Source organism: Mustelus asterias, chromosome 12, assembly GCF_964213995.1.
Source record: "Mustelus asterias chromosome 12, sMusAst1.hap1.1, whole genome shotgun sequence".
Taxonomy (NCBI): Eukaryota; Metazoa; Chordata; class Chondrichthyes; order Carcharhiniformes; family Triakidae; genus Mustelus; species Mustelus asterias.
The window spans coordinates 66,415,212-66,439,020 of record NC_135812.1 but is presented as its reverse complement, the minus strand read 5'-3'; the positions used below and the strand labels follow the sequence as shown (position 1 = coordinate 66,439,020).

General features: G+C 47.1%; 1 protein-coding gene across 37 annotated transcripts in view; it reads left to right on the top strand.

Annotated features, from left to right (window-relative positions):
* The window catches only part of gas7b (growth arrest-specific 7b), a 718,490-nt gene that overhangs the window by 211,096 nt on the left and 483,585 nt on the right, over positions 1 to 23,809 (top strand). The window contains exon 1 of one of the 37 annotated variants that reach the window (XM_078225396.1): positions 21,152 to 22,182. The exons of 35 other annotated variants lie outside the window; for them this stretch is intronic. The gene's annotated coding sequence lies outside the window, so the exon portion shown is untranslated. Of the gene's footprint in view, positions 1 to 21,151; positions 22,543 to 23,809 lie in introns of those variants that run through there. One more of the 37 variants, XM_078225395.1, reaches the window with a different exon arrangement.

Genomic DNA, 23,809 nt, shown 5'->3' with positions numbered 1-23,809 from the left:
TAGAAGAGCAGATATGTAGACAAATCTCAGAGAAGTGTAAAAATAATAAGGTAATAATAGTAGGGGATTTCAACTTCCCCAATATTAATTGGGATAGGCAAAGTGTGAAAGGCTTAGAGGGGGTGGAATTCTTAAAGTGCATCCAGGAGAGCTTTTTGAGCCAACGTAGAAAGACCTACAAGAGATGGCGATACTTTATCTAATTTTAGGGAATGAAGCCAGGCAGGTGCTAGAAGTGTTAGTGGGGAGGCATTTATTCAGGCCAGACTCGGTTTTCAAAGGGAACCGAGAGACTGCTATGTGCTCTATTTCATGGAGACATGGCTCACTCCTCTTCATCGGACTGTGCCCTGCAACCAGAGGGCTTCTCAATCCACCGAATGGATCGTACAGCGGCCTCAGCCAAGGTTAGGTGAGGTGGGGTTTGCCTTCTAATCAACACCCCTTGGTGCCTAGATATAGCAACACTGGTAAGTTTCTGCTCCTAGAATACGTGGTGCTGAAATGGCGTCCTACTAGGGATGGGCAATAAATGCTGGCCAGCCAGCAACGCCCATGTCCTGTGAATGAATTTTTAAAAAACTACCTTCCACGGGAGTTTACCTGTTATCCTGACAGCAGTTTACATCCAGCCCCATGCTGATGTGAAGACCGCACTGGTCGAAATATATGCCACCACAAATAGCCTTAAGACGAAACATCCCAAGGCCTTGTTTATCATGGCTGGGGACTTCAACCAGGCCTAGCTCAAGAATATCCTACCAAGATATCACCAACACATCTCCTGTTCCATCAAAGGCCCAAACATTCTAGACCACTGTTACACAAATATCAAACATGTCTACCACTCTATCGCCCACCCACACTTTGGCAAATCAGACCACAAGGCTGTGCTCCTGCTCCCAGTTTACAAGCAAAAATGGAAAAGGGGGAATCCGATAAAGAAAGTTGTGCAATGTTGGTCTAAGGAATTGAATGATCTCCTATGGGACTGCTTCGAGTCAGTCGACTGGTCAATATTTAAGAACTCAGCGACCAACCTGAACAAGTATGCCACTACAGCAACAGACTTCATTAGTAAGTGTGTAGAAGACTGTATGCCAAAGAAACAAATCTGTGTGTTTCCCAACCGGAAACCATGGATGAACAGGGACATTCATTGCTGCTAAAGTCCAGGTCTGAGGCGTTAAAGTCAGGCAACCCTGACCTATACAAGAAAGCCACTCCCACCTACTATGGCAAGGTCTGCAAGACATAACAGGCTACAAGATGAAGGTATGTAGAATCACCGGCACCAATGCACCCTTCCAAATGAGCTCTGGGAACAGAGAAGGGGAGAGGTCAGACCATAGGATTGAGATGTGTCTACTCTAATGCCAGGAGTATAGTGAATAAACAACTAGCTAAAGGAGGAGAGGGCTTGGGAGATGTTAGTAGCGCTTCAACAAACCGGGTCCAGATAAAGGCTGGCATAAAGACACTTTGCCTGAATGCACGAAGCATTCGAAACAAAGTAAATGAGTTGATGGCACAAATCCATACAAATGAATATGATCTAGTGTCCATCACAGAAACGTGGTTGCAGGGTGACCGGGACTGGGAACTGAATATACAGGGTTATCAGGCATTTAGGAAGGATAGACAGGTAGAAAAAGGAGGTGGGGTAGCTTTGTTAATAAAGGATAATATCAGGACGGTAGTGAGAGACGACCTAGGCTCTAAGGAGCAAAACGTGGAATCGTTGTGGGCGGAGATAAGGAATAGTAGGGGGAGAAAGACACCGGTAGGCGTGGTCTATAGGCCCCCAAATAATAACTTAGAGGTGGGGAGGGCTATAAACAAGCAAATAATGGATGCGTGCAAAAGTGGAACGGCAATAATCATGGGGGATTTTAACCTACATATTGATTGGTCGACTCAAATTGGACGTGGAGGGCTTGAGGAAGAGTTCGTGGAATGCTGTCGGGATTGTTTCATTGAACAGTATGTTACAGAACCTACGAGAGAGCGAGCTATCTTGGATCTGGTTCTGTGCAATGAGACAGGTAGGATTAAGGATCTTCTTGTGAAGGATCCTCTTGGGATGAGTGATCATAATATGGTGGAATTTCTGATACAGATGGAGGGTGAGAAAGTAGGGTCCCAAACCAGTGTCCTCTGCTTGAACAGAGGGGAGTACGATAGGATGAGGGTGGAATTGGCTAATGTAGACTGGGCGAGCAGACTGGTAGGTAGGACAGCTGAGGAACAGTGGAGGATTTTTAAGGAGATTTTTTTTAAGTACTCAGCAAAAATATATTCCGGTGATAAAGAAGGACTGTAAGAAAAAGGATAACCGGACGTAGATAACGAAGGAAATAAAGGAGAGTATTAAAATAAAATCAGATGCGTACAGAGTGGCCAAAAATAGTGGAGAATTAGTGGATTGGGAAAGCTTTAAAGAAAAACAAAGAACGACTAAGAAAGCGATTAAGAAAGGAAAGATAGATTATGAAACTAAACTAGCTCAAAATATAAAAAATGATAGTAAAAGTTTTTACAAGTATATAAAAAGGAATAGAGTGGCTAGAGTGAATGTTGGACCCTTGGAAGATGAGAGGGGGGATTTAATAGTGGAAAACGAGGAAATGGCTGAGACTTTAAATAAGTTCTTTGTGTCGGTCTTCACGGTGGAAGACACAAATAGTTTGCCGAATATTAGAGATCGAGAGTTGGTGGGAGGGGAGGTCCTTAATACAATTACTGTTACTAAGGAGGTGGTGCTTGGTAGACTAATAGGACTGAAGGTAGACAAGTCCCCGGGCCCGGATGGAATGCATCCCAGGGTACTGAAAGAAATGGCTGAGGTAATAGCAGATGCGTTAGTAGTAATTTATCAAAATTCGCTGGACTCTGGGGTAGTGCCAGCTGACTGGAAAATAGCTACTGTTACGCCGCTGTTTAAAAAAGGAAGTCGACAAAAGGCGGGTAACTACAGGCCGGTTAGCTTAATGTCCGTAGTTGGGAAGATGCTAGAGTCCATTATTAAAGAGGGAATAACAGAGCACCTGAATAAGAATGGTTCGATCAAGCAGACGCAGCATGGATTCACGAAGGGAAAGTCGTGTTTGACGAATCTACTGGACTTTTATGAAGATGTCACTAGTGCGGTTGACAGAGGGGAACCGGTGGATGTGGTGTTTTTAGATTTCCAGAAGGCGTTCGATAAGGTGCCTCACAAAAGGTTGCTGCAGAAGATTGGGGTACACGGAGTTAGGGGTAAGGTGTTGGCGTGGATTGGGGATTGGCTATCTACCAGGAAGCAGAAAGTTGGGATAAATGGGTGCTTTTCTGGTTGGCAGTTGGTGACCAGTGGCGTGCCGCAGGGATTGGTGCTGGGGCCTCAATTGTTTACCATTTACATAGATGATCTGGAGGAGGGGACTGAATATAGGGTATTCAAGTTTGCTGATGACACGAAGGTGAGTGGGAAAGCGAATTGCGTGGAGGACGCGGAAAGTCTGCAGAGAGATTTGGATAGGCTGAGCGAGTGGACGAGGATCTGGCAGATGGAATATAACGTTAGCAAATGTGAGGTTATCCACTTTGGAAGAAATAATAGTAAATTGGAATATTATTTAAATGGAGAAAAATTACATCGTGCGACTGTGCAGAGGGACCTGGGGGTCCTTGTGCACGAATCGCAAAAACTCAGTCTGCAGGTGCAGCAGGTGATCAAGAAGGCGAATGGAATGTTGGCCTTTATCGCGAGGGGGATAGAATATAAAAGCAGGGAGGTCTTGCTGCAACTGTACAGGGCACTGGTGAGGCCGCAACTGGAGTACTGTGTGCAGTTTTGGTCCCCTTATTTGCGAAAGGATATATTGGCCTTGGAGGGAGTGCAGAGAAGGTTCACCAGGTTGATACCGGAGATGAGGGGTGTGGCTTATGAGGAGAGATTGAACAGATTGGGTCTGTACTCGTTGGAGTTTAGAAGGATGAGGGGTGATCTTATAGAGACATATAAGATAATGAAGGGGCTGGATAGGGTAGAGGTGGAGAGATTCTTTCCACTTAAAAGGGAAACCAGAACTAGAGGGCACAGCCTCAAAATAAGGGGGGGCTGGTTCAGAACAGAGTTGAGGGGGAACTTCTTCTCTCAGAGGGTAGTGAATCTCTGGAATTCTCTGCCCATTGAAGTGGTGGAGGCTTCCTCGTTGAATATGTTTAAATCACGGGTAGATAGTTTTCTGATCGATAAGGGAATTAGGGGTTATGGGGAGCAGGCGGGTAAGTGGAACTGATTCGCTTCAGATCAGCCATGATCTTGTTGAATGGCGGGGCAGGCTCGAAGGGCCAGATGGCCTACTCCTGCTCCTATTTCTTATGTTCTTATGTTCTTATGTTCAACGTCTATGTCTGTTTTGAGCAAGAGTCAGCGAGAGCAATGATGAGACGAAGTACAGGAAATAGATAGAGAATCTTGTGCGACGAAAATAATCTCTCCCTCAATGTCAACAAAGTGAAGGAGATAGTCATCGACTTCAGGGAGCATAATGGAGGACATACCCTTGTCTTCATCAACGGGGATGAAGTGGAAATGGTCGACAGCTTCAAGTTTCTAAGTGTCCAGATCACCAATAACCTGTTCTGGTCCCTCCATGCTGACACTATAGTTAAGAAAGCCCACCAACGCCTCTACTTTCACAGGAGGTTAAGGAAATTTGGCATGTCCACTACGACTCTCGCCAACTTTTACAGATGCACCATAGAAAGCATCGTTTCTTGTTGTGTCACAGCTTGGTATGACTCCTGCTCTGCCCAAGGTAACAAGAAATTACAAATGGTCGGGAACGAAGCCCAGTCCATCACTCAAACCAGCCTCCCATCCATTGACGCTGCCTATACTACCCGCTGCCTTGAAAAGCAGCCAGCATGATCAGGGACCCCACGCACCCTGGACATATTCTCTTCCATCTTCTTCCATTGGGAAAAAGATACAAAAGTTTGAAGTCATGTACCAACCGACTCAAGAACAGCTTCTTCCCTGCTGCCATCAGACTTTTGAATGGACGTACCTTATATAGGGTACTTGCCTTTAATAGCTGAGGTATAGAATATAAGAGCAGGGGGGTTATGATGGAGCTGTATAAAACACGTCAGGCCTCAGCTGGAGTACTGTGTGCATTTCTGATCGTCAAACTATAGGAAGGATGTGATTGCACTATAAAGGGTGCAGAGGAGATTCACCAGGAAGTTATCTGGGCTGGAACGTTTCAGCTATGAAGAGAGGCTGGATAGCCTGGTGTTGTTTCCCTGGGAGCAGAGAAGGCTGGAGGTGGGGGGGGAACCTCATCAAGGTGTATAAAATTATGGGGAATATAGATAGGGTAGGTAGGAAGAAACTTCCCCCTAGTAGAAGGGTCATTAACCAGGGGGCCAAAATAAGAGGCAGGAGATTTAGAGGGGATTTGAGGAAAAACATTTACACCCAAAGAGTGGTGGGAATCTGGAACTCACTGTCTGAAAGGGAGGTAGAGGCAGGAACCCTCACAACATTTAAGAAGGGTTTAGATAAGCACTTGAAACACCACAGCACAAAAGCCTATGGACCAAGTGCTGTAAAATGGGATTAGATTAGTTAGGTGTTTGATGGCTAGACACAATAAGCTGAAGGGTCTCTTCCTGTACTATGAAACACTGACTCTATGACTGTGCCTTCTCATTCTTGAACTTTCCACCAGTGCGAACAATTTTTCCCTATCTACTCTGCCCAGACCCCTCATACTTCTGAAATCTACTAAAATTAAGCTCATACCACTGACTGAACTCAACTCTGGATTCAACCAATCCTGGCAAGGGAGACAGGTAAAGTTGAATCAAAAATGTGGCACTGCCTGTGTGCAGGAACAGTTGACCATTGGTGCTGCGTATGTCAACATGTTTTGGGCCTTGGCAACTTTATCTGTCATTCTATTATTGCCTGTTGTATTCCATCTGTATGTACCTGCTTATTCAGGAAGCTTTTCTTGATATTTTTGCGAGTCGGAAATTGGTAAGTGAAACTGCCAGTGACCTGAGAGCAATCTACCTATTCCCCTGTTTATGCACAATTGTCTATCATTAGGCACTGAATTTTTTGAGCATGGTTTGTTGTAGTAATGTACAGATCCCTGGGGTCTATCTCCAAGCATGTTGACCCCTAACATTATGTCTTGGGAGTGCAGATCTCAATCAGGACATTGTCATTTGGAGTTGAGAAGAGTGAGGCGTGACCTTATTCAAATATATAAAATCCTGATGGGGTTTGACAGTGTAGAGAGTGAGATGTTTTCACCAGTGGGAGAGTCTCGAACAACGGGACATGGCTACAAGATAAAGGGCTGGTCATTTAACACTGAGGTGCGTAAAATTTCTTCTTGCAGAGGGTGGTGAATCTCTGGAATTCTCTGCCCCAAAGGGTGTTGGAGGCTGGTTCATTAGATGTACTTAAAGTGGAGCTGGATAAATATTTGATAGATCGGGGAATAGAGGGCTATGGGGAAATGGCACAGAAAAGGAGTTGAGGTCGGCATAGATCAGCCATGATCGTATTGAATGGCAGGGCTGGCTTGAAGGGCCTGGTGGCCAACTCCTGCACCTATCTCTTGTGTCCTTGTGTCAGTCTGAGCATTCCTGAGGGATGGTTACTTCTGCACCCAGGTAGAATCCTACCTAATTTAGTGTTTTCATCTTTCACAAGGGCACAAGCCCCTTAATTCTTTATCTTGGATATAGAGTCCTTGTTTCCCTTAAAAAATACATTTCATAGAAATTCAGTTTCAATCACTTTTACCAGGAGAAGCAACAAAGAAACTGTAATTGCAACAGCATTACATAACTGAACCTTTTCACTGAAATTACTGGAAATCCAGAGTATGCTTCAAATATATTGTATAATTGTTCCAGGATTTATATTCGGGGTATATTTTCATGATAAATTATGAATTTCAGTTGTGAATTAGCCCGCCTAGAAATAACTCAAAAAGGTGAGGTATACCACAGCTCATCATCCTTAAAGTGTCATTGCAAGATTCATCGGTTAGCTCTTGTTTTATTTTGGAAGAATCGAGAGCTCAACACAATATACATTACTATACAACTTATATGTAGAAATTTATGATTCTGTGAGGTTGTAAATATGAATTATTCTTGCAAAACCAACAAGAACCAAACTCCATTAATCATCATGTTACAACTTTAGGTGGCACTTAACAGTGGCATGGCAAATGCATGTATTTAATGTATTAGAACAATAAGATCTCACCTGATCTCGATGACTTAATTTTTTGCTTACTTCAGTGAGATCACTCTTTAAGCACCTTTTTCTATTATAAAGGTCTTATATTTCCACATATTTCGCTCTCTTTACATTTTGGATTAGCTCTGCAACACTTATTTGCATCTCTGACTCTTGTGACAGGTTTTTCTGTGTCATGGTTATCAGAATTCTACATTATGCTTTAAATGTATTCAGACTGGCACAGTGCAAGTCTCACACATAACCACCAGTAACTTGTACTGTTCTGACTATATAATCCCAATTTTCTATTTCCTATTCAATTGCTTGATTATATTTTCCAAATGTTGAAACTGGTGAGTCTCTCATCATTTTTAGCTCCCTTTTAAATAACTCATTCATAGTCCAATTGACTATTGGGCCTAATAAAAACAGATAGCGCTGGAATAAATCAGCAAGTCTGGCAGCATCTGAGGAAAGAGAAACAGAGTTAACGTTTCAAGTCCAGTATGACTCTTTGTTACTTTGATGAAGTTCCAATGAAGAGTCATATTGGACTCAAAACAGCAACTCTAGCCAAAATTTTACACTCTCCCCAGGTGGGTTCCCAGGTGGGAAAGGATGGGTGGTGGGGGTCGGGGTGCGTATAATCGTGGCCTACAAGTGTCTCCAGATCCACAGCAATTTGGTTGACTATCAGCTGCCATCTGAAATGGCCTAGCGAGCCACTCACCTTAAGGGCCAATAGAAATGGGCAATAAGTGCTGGCCCAGCCAGTGACACCCACATTCTGATGCGCGATAAATCACACGGGAGGCTGGATGTACCCGGGAAATAAAGGCTTTTATTGCCAACAATAACGGAGCTACTATATACAATATACAATCCCAGACTAAAGGGTCACCAGGCAGAGCAGTGACCTTTATACCTCTCCCGGAAGGCGGAGCCAACTGGAGTGTACCATAGGACTATATTAACAGGTAGAACAGCCCAACCCTAACCCCAACAGTAACATATCTACAGACTCATAGTGCTGGCCAAACCATGGCTCAGCACTCCTGGTGGTAACCAACAATGGTTCACCACATTCACCCCTCCTTTAAAAACAAAGGCCGGCGGGGCACAAAAAAAACAGAACAACTGTTCATCTGTCTATAAGTCCAATCATTTTGGGGGATCGCACCGTCTCTGCGACCTCCTCAACACTGGCGATGACGCCGGTTCAGGCAATCGCGGTGACCCTCTCTCCCAGGCGGTGTCCAGTAGCTCCTCCAGTTCCTCACGGGCCGGTAGACCACGAGGTGGTGACAATCCGCTGGACTCAAGCACGCCTCGAGGTGGCGACAATCTCCTGGACTCAGGCAAGCTGTACACGGGAGTAAGAGGGTTAAGGGGTGGTCCCGATACTGCCCGCGCCGTGTCAGGAGAAGAGATAATGGTCGGGGGGTCCCTAACTGGGAGTGTGGGAGCGACTGGGGTTTCCAAGCCCCCTGCAGGCGCCAGATCTCGAATCGAGACCGTGTCCTCTCGCCCGTCAGGATATGCCACATAGGCATATTGAGGGTTGGCGTGGAGGAGATGGACCTGTTCAACCAAAGGGTCGGACTTGCAGGTCCTAACATGCCGCCGCAGGAGGACAGGTCCTGAGTACGTCAACCAAGACGGTAATGAGGTCCCAGAGGAAGACTTCCTAGGGAATGAAAACATTCTCTCATGAGGAGTAGCATTGGTTGCCGTACACAGGAGTGAGCGGATGGAATGGAGCGCATCTCGAACTAGGTCGCTCATATACTGGGCTGCCGACACTGGCTTGCAGTTGCAGGCTCTGGCTAGCTGCTGAAGCTCACACAGGTACTGTTCCGTCGTTTCGCCGGGCTGCCGCCGTCGAGTGGCTAGAAGGTGTCGAGCATGGATCTCACTCGGCGGTTTGTTGTATCGCTTTTTGAGAAGCTTGATGGCCCCTTTGTAGTCTTGGGCCTCACGGATCGCTAAGTATACAGCGTCGCTTACCCTCACGTGGAGGACCCGCAGTCTGTCGGCGTCTTTTTGAACCGCTGTGGAGGCGTCGAGGTAATCTTGGAAACACTTCAACCAATGGTCGAAAGTGTTCGATGCTCCCGCCGCACGTGGATCCAACGTAAGCCGCTCAGGTTTCAGCATTTGCTCCATGGTTTTCTTTTGGTTTTTTTTTGTCAAAAAAAAAATTTTTGTTGGCAATAAAATTGATGCGCAATAAATCACACGGGAGGCTGGATGTACCCGGGAAATAAAGGCTTTTATTGCCAACAATAACGGAGCTACTATATACAATATACAATCCCAGACTAAAGGGTCACCAGGCAGAGCAGTGACCTTTATACCTCTCCCGGAAGGCGGAGCCAACTGGAGTGTACCATAGGACTATATTAACAGGTAGAACAGCCCAACCCTAACCCCAACAGTAACATATCTACAGACTCATAGTGCTGGCCAAACCATGGCTCAGCACTCCTGGTGGAACCAACAATGGTTCACCACACATTCCATGAACGAAAAAAAAATCCAGCCCTTTAAACCAGACGCCTGCTCGCAAGACCACAATACAATCTACTGCAAATATCTAAAGCAACCTTCTTAATTTCTTATTATTTACACAGCCTGCAGAAAAGCAACATCAAAAATAACACATTGGCTTTCACCTCAGAGCTGATTTTATTTTTAATTTGCATCGATAGTGCTCTGCAAATAATGGTGAGGCTAACAGCATTTACTATTCCTTGTATGCAAATTGGACAGCGGGGGAGGTGATGGCTTAGTGGTATTATCGCTAGACTATTAATCCAGAAATTTAACTAATGTTCTGGGAACCCGGGTTCGAATCCTGCCATGGCAGATGGTGGAATTCGAATTCAGTTTAAAAAAATCTGGAATTAAGAATCTACTGATGACCATGAAACCATTGGCGATTGTCAGAAATCGATTTGGTTCTTTAATGTCCTTTAGAGAAGGAAATCTGCCGTCTTTACCTGGTCTGGCCTACATGTGACTCCAAAGCCACAGCAATGTGGTTAACTCTGAACTGCTCTCCAAGGGCAACGAGGGACGGCCAATAAATGCTGGCCAGCCAGCGACGCCCATGTCTAACGAATGAATAAAAATAACTTTTGCTGAGTAGATACATGCACTTAGAGTGATGGGGATATTACAGCACAGAAGAAGGCCCGTTGGCCCATTGAGTACATGACCCATCAGTTCCCTGTTGTCATTACAACCATTTCTGAAATAACAGAAGGTGAACAAGCCCAAAAGTTGGCCCACATTCTGTTAAAGGCCAATTAAGGAATGGTTTAGTCAATTAAGCAGGCAATTCACTGAGATTTAACACAGCCCATGTGATTTAACAGTAGTCGTATGGGCCTCACAAGCAGACAGAAATCGCAGGAGGGTGTCTCAAAGGGTTGCCAAGCAGACTAACAGCCAACTCATTCGAGAAAAATACAGGGACATAGGAAGCTGCAGCTTCCAGGAGAGGTCACATGAGTTTGTCCAGTGTTTAACTAATGGTTGATTTTGGTGCTGAGGAAGTAAAGGGGTCAAAGGTTAGAGACTTACTGGAAAGAGGGGAGTGCAGAGCCATCTGCAGCCATGGGAATAATCCACTGAGATTGAGACTCCTCCAGTGAGGAAGAGGGAAGGAAGGAGAGGATAGTTACACAAGTGTCATGATGATGCTGAAGGCCCATTAGACCAGCAGAGGGAGTGTGGGTAGGTACATCCCAGGAGAAGACACCACAGGTAAGGGCGGACGGGTAGCGCTGTAACTACATTCAGGCGAATGAGTGCCAGTGTCACACAGCAAGCTCCAGTTATCCAAGGATATGGTGACATCCAAATGCAACATGGCTGGTGGGGAGATCCGTTTCAGCTGTGGAGAGGGCTATACAAAGATATGGAGGTAAATAAGGTAATAATGGCCCTAAATGTATATTTCTCAGGATCCTTTCAGGCATCTACAGTGGATCTGGGTGGTATTTCACTATCAGCAGCCCACCATTTATTGAAGGAGAGTGGAAACCTTCAAATATTGCAACACTGATGATGAGAGCCAGACAATGGCTGGTTTTCCTAAAACATAAATGACTATCGAATGCACATGTGGCAACTAGAGCATCTGTGGACCAGCCAGGGGTTTTCATTAACTGGAGAGATTTGCACTCATCTGTGACTCCTGAAGATGTGTCCATAGTATCCTGGGTATAGTCATGATACCTACATCCTCACATCCTCAGGCACCCACAGGTGCCATGACTCTCTTCAGCCCCTGATCAGCTGGATGACTGGTTGATAGGTGACAAGGGGTATGCATTAAAGAGGTGGCTTATGACACCTAATGGACATCCATTGTGTCCCACAGAAGACTGGTACAATGCCAACTATGCCTCTGCCAGCATGACCACAGAGAGAATCATAAGTGTGTTCTAGACCAGGCTTTGTAGCCTTGATGCAGTACAGCAGGCACCAGCTCATATTTCCCTGATTGCTGCCATGTGTTGGTGCTGCATATCTTGACAATACAAAAAGGTGAACAGCTTGTGAATGAGGTCATGGAGAGTCACCCTGCTTCCTCAGAAGCTGAATCCAACAGTGACTTAGAGGAGGAACAAGACTTTGACCACCAGCATGGTGATCCATGTTGCAGGCAGCCAGGGTGAGGGACAGTTCAAATAACCCTCGCTAGGGTCTCCAAACCTATAATATGGAGGCACCATCCTAACCTCTGCCCCAGTGTGTGAAGCACACGCTGAAGCTATCTAAAAGGCTCGCCTCTGCTAATATCTCTTAGAAGGGCCTTTGACTTTTCTTGAGGCCCCTATCAATGTACGTTAGTTCCAGTCCACACATAAACAAATAAATACCATATAAATGTAACAAATTTAATAAAGAGCACAACACAAACACCCAGCCAATGAACCCCTCTGTGTCTATTCTGCACCATGATGCTCCCACTTTGCTGCCAGTTCTCCTGGGGCTAGGCTGTTGATCTGAATGTTGACCTGGATAATCATGGCAGGCATCCTCTGGTCACCTGAGGCAACAAGAGTCCGCCCGGGGGCAGGAGCCTCCTTTGTCCCCTGTACCATTCTGGGACACTGGCACCACTGACAGAGCAGAAGACCGTTTTCACTATGAGCAGTGCCCTGGGAGGAAGGCAGAAATGGAGGCAGCCGCTGCTCATTTGCCAACACGAGGTCTAAATGGATTTCCCTGCTTACCAGAGATGCATGAGGACCTAGAGCAACCTGGTGCCTTGTCCAAATCTCATGCTTACAATGCCTACTTGATGTTATTCACAGTGTGTGGGCTTGAAGATCTGAATGTATACCCAGCAAAGCAAGACTAAGTTGCTGGACATGTCTCTCCATGAGAGTTGCCAAGTTCTCAATGGAGGGAGCCACGCCTTCAGAAGAGAGGCTGAGAGCAGCACTCAGGGCCTGGCTGGACTCTGCTGGCGTCTATGTCAGGACACACCCTCTGGAAACTACACTAGATCTTCCTGCACCCACCCCTGGACGTCCAATGTCTGCTGCCTCATGGACGATTCCAGAGGCTTGTTCCTGTTCACCCACACTCCTCTGAGAGTTAGAGGCTTAATCTGTTTCTGACAGCTTCTCTGGCAATTGTATGGCAATTGTACGGCGCTCAAACCAGTTGGCACTACTATTTCAGCCAACGTGTGCAAACCCACCAAAAGACCAGTACCTGAGCTGGTGCTAGCAGAAACGATGGGATGGTGCATTCTCTGAGGTCCCCCCCTTTCCCTCGGAGGTCAACAGCGGGCCCTTAGGGTTGAAGTCTGTTTGGACCACTGAGTGATCTGCTGAAGGAATGAGATGGGTGAGTGTAATCAACAATGAGGAGGGCACTGAGTAAATGTAAATGCATCTCGGACATAAACATACAACAAATGATGCATGGCTCAGCTGTGGTAATCTCAAACCATCGCGTCGTACACACTCATTCCAACCCCAGATTCTGCCATGTTCCCTTGAACTCATTGCTGAGAGAGGGTCCCTTGGATACCAGCCCCTGTATTAACTTCTGCCATCCAATCTAAGTTTAAGTTTAAAGTTTATTTATTAGTGTCACAAGTTGACTTACATTAACACTGCAATGAAGTTACTGTGAAATTCCCCTAGTCACCACACTCCGGCACCTGTTCAGGTACACTGAGGGAGAATTTAGCATGGCCAACGCACCCTAACCAGCACGTCTTTCAGACTGTGGGAGGAAACCGGAGCACCCGGAGGAAACTCATGCAGACACGGGGAGAACATGCAGACTCCACACACAGACAGTGACCTAAACCTCTATTTTTGGCCACTTTAGAGAAAAGAGCTGCAGCCTGTTCAGTATCTCCTGATCCTTTTAACCTTATAAAGTGTGCTTGTCCTTCTTCTTAAGCATAGGCAGTATCTTTGTGTTTTCAATTGGAAGGTTATGAGATGTGTCTGCACCAGCTGGGGTCACGTCGGAAAACGCAGTGACTGCCTGTGTTCCCCCATTCTCAGGCACTGCCTCGAACCTTCAAGCAGCTCGGCTGCCAGGATTTGAGGCCACATTTAGAGGAAACCTAAACATTGGAACCTTAAGGCTGCCCTGCACAGTGGGCTGCATGATTGTGTGTTCAGCGAATCAGCCCACTTACTGCTCACGCCAAATTCTGGTCAACATACTTCAAAACACAACATGAAAACATTGTGGAAAAATGGGAAAAAGAAAAGCTAAACACGGAAACAACCATGATGAGTCATACCCTAATCTCAAACACTGAACGTAGCTATAACATTGCTGTGAAGAGAACCCAACAATAAGACACTATATTTAACATACATTTCTATCTGTACTGAATGAGACTCTGTTAATGAATAAGAAGTTTTTAATTACTTATAACAATTCTCTATGCTTAATCTTAAGCGTTATATGTATATATGTATACACAGCAGAAAGACAGCACAGAATCCAGAGCTTCCAACCCACCCACCTCATCAAACACCAGAGTCCACGGCTGTAGGATTGGACTATTCAGCCACCGCAGAACCCACCTCCCCAGAGCAGAAGCTAGTCATCCTCCACCCTGAGGGAGTGACATGAAGAGAAGATATGTATTATATATGTCACATAATATAGTACCAAGTGTCTTTGGCTATAGCAATAAGTGAATTCATTGGACCCAATTTTACGAGCGCGTTGTGCCTGTTTTCGGGCTCGAAAACTTGGTAAAGCCGGGCGTGAGGCGACTAGCTCGATCCATGCCTGCCTCCACGCCGGTTCCCCCTTTGCCAAGGCCCGAAAATGGCCACGATCAGGACAGTGCCCGAAACAGTCGCAACAGCTATTTAAATGCATTTGCATGCACTTAAATTGACTTAATGGGCTGCACGCCCAACTTTACCAGCACTTCCCCCTTTACCACTGTGTTCACCCATCCAGAATCAGCGCAAAACAGGCATGCTCCATCGAAGTCCAATTCGGGCGCTCCAGTTATTGAGGAGGTAGGTGCCTAGCATCTGACAGCTCTCTGCTTGAGATCGGTGGGGGAAGGGGGGTGGAGAAGGGGGGACCGCTGTCACTCTGCCTGAGATCAGTGAGGGGAAGGGGGGGAGGGGCTCGTGGTCGATCTGGGTGGCTGGGGTGGAGGAATAAGGGGGTCAGTAATGTTGTGGAGGTGGGGCAATGTCTGTGGGGGCCAGGGGGAGGCATTATCCGGCCCAGGAGGGATGTGGCAGGGGAGTCACATTCTATCATTTTTTTTTTCCTGCGCATGTCCAGTTGGAGGCGCCGATCGGAGCTGCAGGGTTTCGGGCACATTAAGCCCCGCCTATAGGCTTCTGTAGCGCAATTTGGAATTGCTGATATTTTTTCAGACAGAGTGCTTATGGGGGTGCCTCAGAATGGGTCTAAAAGTCAGATCTGAAACACTCCCAGTTTCAAGTCCGCCCAGCGCTTAGAATCAAAATGGTAAAAATAGGGCCCATTATGCTCAACCTTATATTGTAATTCTGTGGTGATCTGATTGATGCACAAACATTACAATATGTTTTACATTGGATTTGTAACTCAGTTGACATCTCATAAACTTCAGACATGAATGATTGATTCTAAGACCGTAAGATATAGGAGCAGAATTAGGCCATTTGGCCCATCGAATCTGCTCCGCCATTCAATCATGGCTGATAAGTTTCTCAACCCCACTTTTGATCCTCTTAGCAATCAAGAACCTGTCTATCTTGGCGTTAAATACATTCAATGACCTGACCTCCACAGCCTTCTGTGGTAATGAGTTCCATAAATTCATCACCCTCTGGCTGAAGAAATTCCTCCTCATCTAGGTTCTAAAGATGTGTTAAAGTCTTTGGCACTGTGCATCCTCGAAATATATGTGTCGAGGATGAATACTTGCGGAGCTCCTGGATGAAGTTGAACTGCCTTTACTCTGAGGCTGTGCGCTCAGATCCTAGTCTCTCCTCCAAATGGAAACATCTTCCCCACGTCCACTCTACCCAGGACTTTCAGTATTCTGTAAATCTCAATGAGATCCCCCTTCATCCTTCTAAATTCCATCGAGTACAGGCCCAGAGTCGTCAAACACTCCTTATGCATCAAGATTTTCAATTTCCGAGATTATTCTTGTGAACCTCCTCTGGACCCTCTCCAAGGCCAGCACATCCTTCCTTAGATATGGGGCCCAAAACTGCTCACAATACTCCAAATGTGGTCTGACCAGAGCCTTATAAATCCTCAGTCCTAATTGATGGATACATGGTATTGATTGGTCTGATGGTCTTTAACATACAAAGAGTGAATAGTGGAAACTTAGATAATATGTAAATAATACTAAATGTGATTTACTATCTTATATGTGCTTGGGCAACCAGTTTTATTTGATGACACGGGTATCCTGACCTCTTATATACTTTCATCAGGGCCTGCTACAGGGAAAGTCTGCCCTATTATCAATGTGCTCTGAACCAATTCATTTTAATAGCAATTTGACCTGCTTCAGATAGCAATCCTTCTTAATATCATTGAATTAAACTTTTTCTTTACAAAATGAAGGGTTACATCCCCTTTTCACGGTGGCAGGTAGAGATGCCGGATATATTAACTTTATCAATGTAAAACTGGAGCTATTTTGGCCCCAAAATGTATTACAGCTAAAAGCTGTAGCAGCAGAAATTAATCACCATTACCTAGTGTTAATATCATTGCTGCCATTTAACCATCTCATGTTCTCCACTTGAGCACTCTGCAAGTCATTCTATTTCTCTGCCTAAGTATTTTCCTTTCTGATGCGCATCAATTGGACACGAGGCTCAAAGCTTCGGTAAAAGAAGGCTTTTATTAACTAACAATGGAACTATCAGAACTTTAACACACTATCCCAGACTGAAGGGGTCCCGTCCGAGCAGGGGGTCTTATACCTCTCCCAGGAGGCGGAGCCCGACTGGGATGTGCCACAACAGTAACAACCACAGGTGTATCAATCCCACCCTAGCCCAACAACAACATTAGTACAATCCCACAGTAACCTATATACATTCCCATAGTGCTGGCCAGCCCTGGCCCAGTACTATCCAGTGGGAACCAACGATGGTTCACCACATTCACCCCTCCTTTGAGAACAAAGGCCGGCGGGGTACGAAAACAGACTAAAATGTCAACAGATTATAAGTTCAGACGGTCTGGAGGACCGCACCGTCGTTGTGACCTCCTCAATACCGGCGGTGACACCGGAGTAGGCACTTGCGGTGGCGTTCTCCCCAAAATGGCGTCCAGCTGTTCTCCCACGGACTCACAGGCCGGTTGACCCTGATGAAACGGTAGTGCAGGGGATCCTGACACATTCTGCGGTGGCGACGATCTTCGGGGCTCAGGCAAGCTGTGCATTGGAGTAAAACTGTTAAGCACTGGTCCCAATGCTGTCCGCGCCACGTCCGGGGGAGAAATAAGGGATAAGGGATTCGTCACTGGGGGTATGGGAGCGACAGGAGTTGCTACGTCCCCTGCGGGCGCCACGTCTCGGATCGAGACTGTGTCCTCTCGCCCGTCAGGATATGCCACATAGGCATACTGAGGGTTGGCGTGGAGGAGGTGGACCTGTTCGACCAAGGGGTCGGACTTGCGGGCCCTTACATGTCGCCGCAGGAGGATGGGTCCTGGGTACGTCAACCAGGCTGGTAAAGATATCCCCGAGGACGACTTCTGAGGAAATGAGAACATCCTCTCGTGGGGAGTAGCATTGGTTGCCGTACACAGGAGGGAGCGAATGGAGTGAAGCGCATCAGGGAGGACCTCCTGCCAACGGGAGCTTGGAAGGCCTTTGGACTTCAACGCCAATAGGACAGCCTTCCAGACTGTAGCATTCTCTCGTTCCAACTGTCCATTACCCCTAGGGTTGTAACTCGTGGTCCTACTAGAGGCAATCCCGTAGGAGAGCAGGAATTGCCTCAAGTCATTGCTCATGAACGACGAGCCCCTGTCGCTATGGATATAGCTGGGGTACCCGAACAGGGTAAAAAGATCACGGAATGCCTTGATCACCGTGGCAGCCGATGTGTCCGCGCAGGGGACAACAAACGGGAACCGGGAGTACTCATCTATTATGTTCAGAAAGTACACGTTCCGATCTGTTGAGGGAAGGGGGCCCTTAAAATCAACACTCAGCCTCTCGAAGGGGCGAGTGGCCTTGACCAAATGTGCCCGGTCAGGTCGGTAAAAGTGCGGTTTGCATTCCGCGCAAATCCGACAGCTCCTTGTCACCGACCTGACATCCTCCACCAAGTAAGGCAGGTTGCGGGCTTTGACAAAGTGGTAGAGCCGAGTGACCCCAGGATGGCACAGATCATTATGGAGGGCGTTCAAGCGATCCTCCTGCGTAGTAGCCCATGTTCCGCGCGAGAGGGCATCCAAGGGCTCATTGAGTTTCCCTGGACGATACATGATATCGTAGTTATAGGTGGAGAGTTCAATTCTCCACCGCAAGATCTTGTCATTCTTGATCTTGCCCCTCTGCGTGTTGTTGAACATGAACGCCACGGACCGCTGGTCCGTGATCAGGATGAACCGTGTCTGACGGCCTCCACAATGGCCTGGGCCTCCTTCTCCACCGCCGAATGCCGAATTTCAGGGCCTTGGAGGGTGCGGGAAAAAAACGCGACGGGCCTGCCCGCCTGGTTAAGTGTGGCGGCCAGGGCGAAATCAGATGCATCGCTTTCCACCTGAAAAGGGATGGATTCGTCTACCGTGTGCATCGTGGCTTTCGCGATGTCGTGTTTCAATTCCTTGAAGGCCAATTGGGCCTCTGGCGTGAGTGGAAAAGTCGTGGACTTAATAAGTGGACGGGCTTTGTCCGCGTTGTTGGGGACCCACTGCGCATAATAGGAGAAGAAGCCTAGGCATCTTCTCAGTGCTTTTGCGCTAGCGGGCAAGGGAAGTTCAGCAAGGGGGCGCATACGGTCTGGATCAGGGCCAATGACCCCGTTTTCCACCACGTATCCCAGGATGGCTAACCGGCGCGTACGGAATACACACTTCTCCCTGTTGTAGGTCAAATTCAGGCGAGATGCAGTGCGTAAGAAGTTCTGGAGATTTGTGTCATGGTCCTGCTGATCACGGCCGCAGATGGTGACATTATCCAGGTATGGGAAGGTAGCCCGCAGCCTGTTCTGGTCCACCATTCGGTCCATAGCACGCTGGAAGACCGAGACCCCATTGGTGACACCAAATGGAACCCTAAGGAAATGATACAGACGACCATCCGCCTCAAAGGCCGTGTATTGTCGGTCCTCTGGGCGAATGGGGAGTTGGTGGTAAGCGGACTTAAGGTCTATGGTGGAGAACACCCGGTACTGCACAATCTGATTGACCATATCAGATATGCGCGGGAGAGGATACGCATCCAGCTGTGTATATCGGTTAATGGTCTGACTGTAATCAATGACCATCCGGGGTTTGTTCCCGCTCTTGACCACCACAACCTGTGCTCTCCACGGACTAACACTGCGCTGTATGATCCCTTCTTTGAGGAGTCGCTGAACCTCAGATCTGATGAAGATCCGATCCTCAGTGCTGTAACGCCTACTTTTAGTAGCGATGGGCTTGCAGCCTGGTACCAGATTCTGAAATAAAGAGGGTGTGGTGATCTTTAACGTAGAAAGATTGCAGGCAGGGCGCTTTGGACAATTTGGAGACTGCAGCTGTTCTCCCACTGTCAGTGAAAGGAGTGGCCCACCGTACTGTAGGATCACACTCTTCATGTGGACCATAAAGTTTAGTCCGAGGAGAATTGGTGCGCAAAGATGCGGCAACACAAGGAGCCTGAAACGCTCGTAAATTGTGCCTTGCACTTTCAAAATTACCACACAACGTCCTAGCACAGCGACAGACCGGGACCTTGATGCCATAGAGATTGTCTGTTTGGCAGGTTGAATCTGGAGTCCACACCTCTTCACAGTGTCAGGGTGGATAAAGCTCTCAGTGCTCCCGCTGTCAAACAGACAATAAATTGCATGATCATTTACCTGTATATCCATCATCGAACAATCAAGCCTGTGAGGCTTAGCCTGGTCCAGGGTGATCGACCCCACCGTTGGTCCATGAACGTCACTGCAGGCAGCTGAGGTCGATGCTGAGGACCCCTGCTGGTCGCTCATGGTCATCGTCGACCAAAATGGCCGCCCCCATGAATCGCACATGGGTGAGGGCGCCAAACGTAGCGACCCCTGGTGGTCATCCTCCTCCGACTCCGTCGACCGCAATGGGTTCGTCCTGGACTCGCACGTGGACGAACCCCGTGAGTACTTCGACGACGATGGTGATGATCCCCGTTCCGAAGGGTCACAGGCCGCACTGCCGTTCTTGGGCTTCGATCTGCACACCTTCGCATAATGCCCCTTTTTACCGCATGTGGTACAGACTACCGCTTTAGCGGGACACTTTTGTCGTGTATGTTTGGCTCCTCCGCAGAAGTAGCACCGCGGGCCGCATGGGGCTGCAGCCGTCATCTGGTCCACATGGGAGCACGCCATAACACTGCACTTCAAGCCCGAGGGGCGAGGAGGGATTTGCGACTGCTCCTGCCACGTTGTCTCCACGTGCTCCTCCGGATACAGGACCAAGCTCTTCGAAGCCGCCTCAAACATTTCAGCTAATTCCATGGCTTGGGTCAGGTTGAGATTCCCCTTTTCTAGCAGCTTGAGACGGATGTATGAAGACCCCGGCCACAAACGCATCTCGGGCGAGGTCGTACATGCTCTGCTCAGCCGACACAGCTTTGCAGTCACAGCCCCTGGCTAGCTGCAAGAACTCATTGGCGTAGTCCTCCATGGTTTCGCCCGACTGCCGACGTCATGTAGCGAGGAGGTAACGAGCGTGGATCTCGTTAGGAGGTTTCGTATAGCGCTTTTTTAGAAGCTCGCGGGCCCTCGGGTAAGTGGTGGCCGCACGGATCGCGAGGTAGACTGTGTCGCTTACCCTCGCATGGAGGACCCGGAGTCTGCCATCATCTGTGGTGACCGCTGCGGAGGCTGCTAGGTAATCTTCAAAACACTTCAGCCAGTGGTCGAAGGTGTTAGAAGCGCCCATCGCACGTGGATCTAGCGTCAGACGTTCTGGCTTAAGGATTTGCTCCATACTCTCCTTTCTTTTTTCCCTTCCGTCGAGAATTTAATTTTAGTTAATAAAATTGATGCGCATCAATTGGACACGAGGCTCAAAGCTTCGGTAAAAGAAGGCTTTTATTAACTAACAATGGAACTATCAGAACTTTAACACACTATCCCAGACTGAAGGGGTCCCGTCCGAGCAGGGGGTCTTATACCTCTCCCAGGAGGCGGAGCCCGACTGGGATGTGCCACAACAGTAACAACCACAGGTGTATCAATCCCACCCTCGCCCAACAACAACATTAGTACAATCCCACAGTAACCTATATACATTCCCATAGTGCTGGCCAGCCCTGGCCCAGTACTATCCAGTGGGAACCAACGATGGTTCACCACACTTTCCCACTGTCCTATTCCTTTATAAGTTGTGTAAGTCTTGTTATTTTCCATTTTTTAAAAATTAATTCCTGGGACAAGGGCGTCGCTGGCTGGCCAGCATTTATTGCCCATCGCTAGTTGCTCTTGGAGGGCAGTTGAGAGTCAACCACATTGCTGTGGCTCTGGAGTCACATGTCGGCCAGACCAGGTAAGGACGGCAGATTTCCTATCCTAAAGGATATTAGTAAACCAGATGGGTTTTTCCAACAATCAACAATGGTTTTATAGTCATCAGTTGATTCTTCATTCCAGATATGTACCAACGAGATGAGAATCAAAGGATCTAATATTTATTTATTTTAAATATGCAATGATAAGGCTTTAGTGGGACTATTTTTAAAAGATAAAATGACAATGGAAGGAAATTACTTTCAATATGCTGCAACCCTTCAGAAATGGTTCACTCTTTGTCAATTAAATGCTCTGCAGATCAGTGCAGATAAAAGCAAATAGCTACTTTTATATAGCAATGGCCTGCACATGTGTGAACCCCTGTAAGACCAAAAGACCATAAAACATAGGAGCAGAATTAGGCCACTCGGCCCATCAAGTCTGCTCTGCCATTCAATCATGGCTGATATTTTTCTCATCCCCATTCTCCTGCTTTTTCCCCATAACCCCTGATCTCCTTATTAATCAAGTCTGTCTCTGTCTTAAAGGCACCCAATGAGTTGGCCTCCACAACCTTCTGCGGCAAAGAGTTCCACAGATTCACCACTCTCTGGCTGAAGAAATTCCTCCTCATCTCTGTTCTAAAGAATTATCCCTTTAGCCTGAGGTTGTGCCCTCTGGTTCTAGTTTTTCCTGATGTGGAGATGCCGGCGTTGGACTGGGGTAAACACAGTAAGAGGTTTAACAACACCAGGTTAAAGTCCAACAGGTTTATTTGGTAGCAAAAGCCACACCCTACCAGTGGCTACCAGTTCCTACCAGTGTTACTACCAGTGGAAACATCTTTTCCATGTCCACTCTATCCAGGCCTTGCAGTACCCTGTAAGTTTCAATAAGATCCCCCCTCATCCTTCTAAGTTCCAACAAGTACAGACCCAGAGTCCTTAACCATCCCACATACGACAAGCTCTTCATTCCAGGGATCATTCTTGTGAACCTCCTCTGGACCCTTTCCAAGGCCAGCACTGTATCTGAATGACCAACTGGTAAAGCTTTTAGGGTGTTTCATCTGGGAACATATAGAGACCAAAGGTGAGCTTCACGGAGAATACCGACTGTACTTTTAAAAAGGCTAGCTAGCATTTGTTTTTGATTAGAAAATGAAAGGGTCTGGAGTGAGTCAAGATGTGTTAGAAAGGGTATACAAAGGTCTGGTAGGGAGCATCCTAACATTCAACATGACAATCTGGTATGGGAACCTAAGTGTGAAATGCAAAAGTAAGCTGGCCAGAATTGTCAACTCTGCAGGTAAAATCATTGGTAGACAGAAGGCACAGCTTGATAACTTATTTAACAACTCAGTTAAGAGGAAAACTCAGGCCCTCATCAGTGATCCCTCTCACTCTTCATATCCTCAATTTGAAAAGCTCCCTTTGGGCTGCTGTTTTAGAATTATATTCAGTAAGAAGTTTAACAACACCAGGTTAAAGTCCAACAGGTTTATTTGGTAGCAAAAGCCACACAAGCTTTCGAGGCTCTAAGCCCTTTCTTCAGGTGAGTGGGAATTCTGTTCACAAACAGAGCTTATAAAGACACAGACTCAATTTACATGAATAATGGTTGGAATGCGAATACTTACAACTAATCAAGTCTTTAAGAAACGAAACAATGTGAGTGGAGAGAGCATCAAGACAGGCTAAAAAGATGTGTATTGTCTCCAGACAAGACAGCCAGTGAAACTCTGCAGGTCCACGCAACTGTGGGAGTTACAAATAGTGTGACATGAACCCAATATCCCGGTTGAGGCCGTCCTCGTGTGTGCGGAACTTGGCTATCAGTTTCTGCTCAGCGACTCTGCGCTGTCGTGTTTCTGTTCAGTATGACGATGGCCCCTCCTTTGTCTGCTGGTTTGATGACAATGTTGCGGTTGGTCTTGAGAGCGTGGATGGCGTTACGTTGTGCTTGGGTGATGTTCGGGGCTGTCTTGTGAGTGTGGCTGATGAATTTGGTGTTGACGCACCTCCTGACGGCTTGGGCATACATGTCAAGTCGAGGGCAGCGGCCTTCCGGAGGAGTCCAATTCGACTCTTTCCTCTTCGGATGCACTGCGGATCTCTCTGTCGGCTGTTCCGGTTCATTGGCTGTCTCATTGTGTTCGTTGTTGGCCTCTTGGGGTTTGTGGAAGAACTCCCTCAGCCTCATTCGCCTGATGAATCCCTCTGTGTCTCCTGCGAGACTGATGGCCAAGAAACTGATAGCCAAGTTCTGCACACACGAGGACGGCCTCAACCGGGATATTGGGTTCATGTCACACTATTTGTAACTCCCACAGTTGCGTGGACCTGCAGAGTTTCACTGG